At 34.9% G+C, this 6000-nt stretch overlaps 1 long non-coding RNA gene across 2 annotated transcripts; it reads left to right on the top strand.

Moving 5' to 3' along the window:
• Positions 1-642: 642 nt before the first annotated feature.
• Positions 643-4861, top strand: LOC127868491 (uncharacterized). 2 transcript variants are annotated; one of them, XR_008044153.1, is made up of 4 exons: positions 643-984; positions 1964-2113; positions 2957-3294; positions 4109-4861. It is a non-coding gene; the product is annotated as an uncharacterized LOC127868491 (long non-coding RNA). The 2 variants fall into 2 exon arrangements; XR_008044152.1 differs by lacking the exon at positions 643-984 and adding an exon at positions 1013-1365.
• The last annotated feature ends 1139 nt before the right edge of the window (positions 4862-6000 follow it).

Genomic DNA, 6000 nt, shown 5'->3' on the forward strand with positions numbered 1-6000 from the left:
GATCGTGACGACCTTGACTGAATAGAAGTATTTGGCTTTAAACAGAAACATTGTGGAGACCAATTTTGATAGAGTGATGGAACGGTTGCTACAATGATTGCTCTAGCAAACAATGATGTAATCCAAATATAATGAATGTACCAACTTAAGCGTATCGTCAAACTTCGTGTTCAATAAAGATTTTAAAGACAACTTACCAATAAACCTTAAAATATTAACCTTCTCCATTAACTAGTGATCGGGGGTTTCACCTGCAGAGAGGGAGTTGAAAGGTTCGCTGCTCTTAACCCATTTATGCCTAACGTCTAGAAAAAGGCCTTGGCAAACAGCGTAGACCCAGATGATACGCCGCATAATGCGGCGTCTCATCAGGGTCTGCGCTGTTTGCTTAAAGGAATTCCGTAAGAAATATTATAAATATAGAAATAAATATACTAGACATCCCTAATTTTGGAAATAAATTGATCCAATTTTGAAGGATGGGAGAGTCCACTAGGCATAAATGGGTTAAGAAGTGAAACCTCTCGTCAACACCAAACAGCTAGTTGAGGTGAATGTCGTCGATGGATTTCCGCTAAGAGCCAGACATATGTCGAGGAATCCGGAGTAATGATGTTCCCAATCAAAAGCATCTCAAAAGCATCGTACATGGCTGAGACTTGCACACATCTGTATAATAAACTTAACACTATACTGTAGTCACTGTAGCCGATAAACGTCATAAAAAGTAAAAGAAAACCGTGAACAATGTTAACGGATTCCTTGTAAATTGCAAATGTGTTAACTTGCCCGTTTTCATTATTCCATTAATATTACAATGCATATAATGTACACGAAGACAACACATAATGATAATACATCCCTGGAAAATGTTCTCACGAAATTATAAGATATGCACACTTGTTATGAATATAGATTGCAGATGTCATGTCATGAAAGAAGGTAGTCCGTCCAAATTTAATAATCAGTGATATTTTCAAGCAGGTAGGTACGCCATAAATTGGCTTAGAGAATCTAATTAAGGAATGGCGTTTGCATTCGTTAGACTTGTCAATGGTTGTAGAAACTGTTGTTCAAAATAATTTCGAAAAGAAGCTTTCACCACTGATTTTGTCATTTGCATTACATTTTCTTTCGAAAATTATTTAAAACCATTTAATGTTCTTTCTAATATAATATTACTCCATAGGCTAACTGTAGAAAGTATGTGCGTTGATTCAATTAACAGATAAACGTTGTTTCGGTGTCAGACTTAGTTAAATATCAAAATGAAGTTGGTCGTCGTGTTGCTCTGCCTGATACCGTTCGTGTTCAGTGCCAGCGTCAACGAGAGATTCATTGTGCCTTTGCAAAGGGGATACGACAGTGAGTGGGTTTATGTCAATAACGACGTACGGTTTACCGCACTTAACACAATATACATTTCAATATATACGTCAATACATGTGTTTTTATAAAGCCATTGGACTTTTCACCTTATATATAGCGTACGGACATTAATCTTGATTATAATTACATGACAATCCAGGTACAACGATGCCATGTTTTACTGTTAATAATTAATAAAAAATCTTTAAGACAAGAACGAAGAAACGCATACTAAATATATATCGTCCACCAACCAATCTTCGAGACCTAAGTATAATATTACATGCTGGAGTATTTTTGCAATTTATTAAAACAAACGAAAACGATACAAAGTATGTTAGTTTTAATAGTATTGTAGTAAAATTATGGCATTTGGTTGAGTAAGCTTTACGTGTCGGAGGTTGGGCGTTTAAGTTACGTCATATTTAAGGAAACACACATAGTGTGGATTGTTAAAACAACTCAAAATATAGCTAAGAAAATTCATGGTATGTTAAATCGACTTTACCTCATACTTTATTTACTCTTCTTGAGCATGAATACACTTTTAAGCGTTAGCCAACTGATACTCATTACAAATAATGACTGTTTTTAGTCTTAGCCATCGCTAAGCATCTTTTTCCCAGTTCGGAACTGATGAGACCGAACAACAGTGTTAGACCCAGCTTTGCCCAACTCTCCTGGACAAATTTGATGAAAACATTTCGCTTATCAACCACATTGTCTGCGCCGAAGTTTGCAACGAGTAAGATCAATTTTTGGAATTTACGAAATAGTGGCGGTTCTATACCATGTGATACTTATATAAGATCTTGCAACAAATTACAGTGCGACATAATTTAAAATTAAGATAAATACACGCTTTCCCTGATTGAGTATTTCCTTGAAATAATGCACGTGTGCCCAGAAGCTAAGAAATGAATTGTATTACTTTAAGTTAGTAAAACATTGCTGTCAAGTCTTCTTTTATTCAAACATCATACCTCACCACCTACGATTTATCAACCCATCTATTTTTTCAACACTGATGATAAAGCAACACAGGCAATACAGGGATGTCATTGTGTTTATATTCATTTCGTAATTTAATGATTTTGAATTAATCCAGCAATTTTCATTTGATTTATGTCCGAAATGAAGACAGAAAATAACAAATGATGTAATAAATAGAAAACTAGGTTATAGTTAAATATACAACAGTTTATTTTCCAGAAACGAGCGTATGAACAATTTGCAAAGGCCCTTGGTTTAGGTTTGCTTTGTGTTATCGCTGTACCATAAATTTAATAAAGGACTGGCATGTGGTCACTTATTGACAGATCAGGCAAAAAAAAGGAATTGAAAAAATCGCTAAATACGCGCCTCAGATTGCCTTTTGATTTACATAATGGACACTTTTCGGCTTACATGTATTGCCTAGTTTTTTGGTGCTTATTATGTTCGCTTGTTCCGAAATCGTCTCATTAGAATATATAACCTATGATATATGATAATACTAGTCCTAGTATTTGATATGATTATTATATATTACGCATTTAATTGCTTTAAGAAATAGTAATGTATATCAATCCCTAAGGTTTATTTTCAGGGTCCAATTCCTTACCGGCCACTTCGCACCGGGCAAATAAGCCGCACTCTAAAATTATGATGCATTGTTAAACAACTCAAATACATTAATGGTTTGATAATACAGTATTGCTTTTATACTGATTCAAATTTAATTTAAATATTCGATACTTATGTGTACCCGAAAAATATATACATCAAGTTCATACAATTATATGTATTTTATGAGTACACATTTATATATGGCTAGTTACACAGCGTTCGTAACAAAGATATACACCGGGGATGAACAACTTTTGTCACGTGACCACAAAAGTCAACGCAGGTTGTTGAATTGCATCAGGCATCCCGCTCCGTCAGGTAATTTTCATCTTTTTATAGAGAATATGTGAACATTTCTGGACAATACAAAGCTTATGACATGCTTCATACCTTTTTGCATATTAAGACGCATTGTACTTGTTTCGAAGCTTTGCAATTTTCAAGAACACTTCGACACAAAATTTAGATTTTCGATGCAAACGCAGTTTGATTATATATTTTTCCACTTCCCATTCACGAATAAATCATATTGCTAGAAAAATGAGAGCACACGATGCTGAATTTTTGATAAAAGTTGTTGTTGTAATATTTAATTTGGTAAGTTCTTGCAATTTCAAAAATATACAAACGCGGGTTGGTTGAGCAAACGCAGTTTGCTGAAGCTGGATATGGCAAATGCAGGTTGGTTAAGATTACGGAATCCGGATAGTGAAATCTATAATCTCGCCCTTCTTTCATCAAAGGCGACGCACAAAACATGAAGCGACGCACGATATTTTGCGCGACAGTCGCGGCGTCGCACGATATATTTAATACGATATATCGCCTTTTGGGCTACCTACACAAGGGCGATATTTCGTGGTACATTCTCGCGCGTCGCTTCGTGTATCGCGCAAAATATCGTGCGTCGCCGCGACTGTTGCGCAAAATATCGTGCGTCGCCGCGACTTTCGCGCAAAATATCGTGTATCGATTCGTGTGTACCCTTGATGAAAGAAGGGCGAGATTATAGATGGCACTATCCGGACTCCGTATAAGATAGTGGTATACACCTGTTGATTGAATATTGAATACCATTTTGTTTCGATTTTGAATGTTGTACTCATTCCTATGATATCATTTTCCTTTTCAGAATGACACGAAAAACGTCTCACCCAGAGCGGATCAAACGAAGAACTGGATGCATCAAACTTCTGAATTCCTACCGCCAACAACCTCAACTTTTCGAACAGCAATGAAACGAAAATTTACACCAATGAAGTCCCCAATTCAGCAACCTTTTCGATCCCCTTTGTATAAAGCAAAAAGAAACTCGCACCAACAATTATTTTCAGACAGTGATACTCGCGATACTAACTGGGTTATTGATATGAACTCTCAAATACAAAGTGACAACGCGCCAAATCCAATGAACGATATTTTGACAAAGAAGAGATCAACAAAAAGTGCAGTTTCACAGATACATACAGTAATAAAGAAAACGTCGCATATCCCTGCAATACAGAGAAGCGTGAGACAAAAACAAATGCAACACAAACACAAAATGTTACCGTTTAAAATCGCACACAAACGGAAAATGATTATGAATCAAACAGACTTACCAACCCTAATGTAGCAAATACCATCGCAAAAGAATAAAAGGAAATGGTGGACGTTGTTGTTGAAAAGTTATCCTTACCTTAACTTTCTTCAAACTGATTATGATGGATATATTTCCACTTTATAATATTACTTTACTTTTGTGGGGATTTGAAACAACAACAGACATATTTGATCTAACTTTATATTGTTTGCTGTTATTTGTTTCAAGTTTTAAAATTACAGTTTCTAAAATAATGCCATGTATCTTGTATCTTGTAAATAAAAAAAAAGTATGTTTCTTTTAGTTTCATGAGGATAAATAATGTATACCTATAAGAAAAGGGGGTATCATGAAACAAATAAACCAATCGATTCCTCTTATTTTGCAAGACACACAGTTTTCATTTTAGGTGTAAACCATTATCTATTGATCCGAAACTGTAACTATAATAATAACTATTGACTTTTAAATGGGCGCCTTGCAAATCACGAGTGTCTTTATATTGGTCATACAATATAATGTCTGTATGTGTAAAGTGAGAAATCTGACAATCTTACAATATGATTGTTGGAGATAATGCAAAAAATATAGCTGAAGGCATACTACATCCATGACAAAGTGCACTTCACCGAGATAAGTCTGATTATACTGTGAAAAACATTGAAAATCCCAGCGGTTGAACGCAAACAAGATCAGTGTCTTTAACAACAAAACAAACCAAAAATATGAAGATTAATTGTTTTATTGCTGCAAAGAATATCCCGTATCGCAATAATACATGTAATCATCAGATCGAAAGCCAAAATTCTAAAAGAAACGATTAGCTTATACGCAAAACATAAAACTGGTCTATGTGACACTTGAGAAGGCATTACAGATTTAAATGTAATTGTTGACAATTCGCGCACTGATTCCAATGAGACAAAGATGAATCACCGAAAATATATTTTAATTATATTGATTCGAAATATTGACTCATTTGTAATCGCAGATTACAAATGAGTCTCGCTCTGTGAAAAGGGGGTTTAATGCGTAAAGTGTCGTCACATATTAGCCTGTGCATTCCACACAGGCTAATCAGGGACGACACATTCCGATAAACTTGATTTTTTCTCAGAAAAGACTTTCTTTTAACAAAAAATATCATAAAGGCGGAAAGTGCCGTCCCTTATTAGCCTGTCTGAACAGCACTTTACGCACATGCATTAAACCCCCTTTTCACAGAGCGCGGCTCAAATGTATATTCCAACGGATATGGTGAGATCATCAATAATCACAGATAATCAACATAAATTACAATAATTTTGACAAGATCAACTATAATCACAGATAATATAAATCGCAATTAATCGGTTGAGATCAACAATAATCACAGATAATCAACATAAATTACAATAATTTTGATAAGATCAACACTAATCATAGAAAAAAATAAATCACAA

Source organism: Dreissena polymorpha, chromosome 2 (assembly GCF_020536995.1).
Source record: "Dreissena polymorpha isolate Duluth1 chromosome 2, UMN_Dpol_1.0, whole genome shotgun sequence".
NCBI lineage: Eukaryota > Metazoa > Mollusca > Bivalvia > Myida > Dreissenidae > Dreissena > Dreissena polymorpha.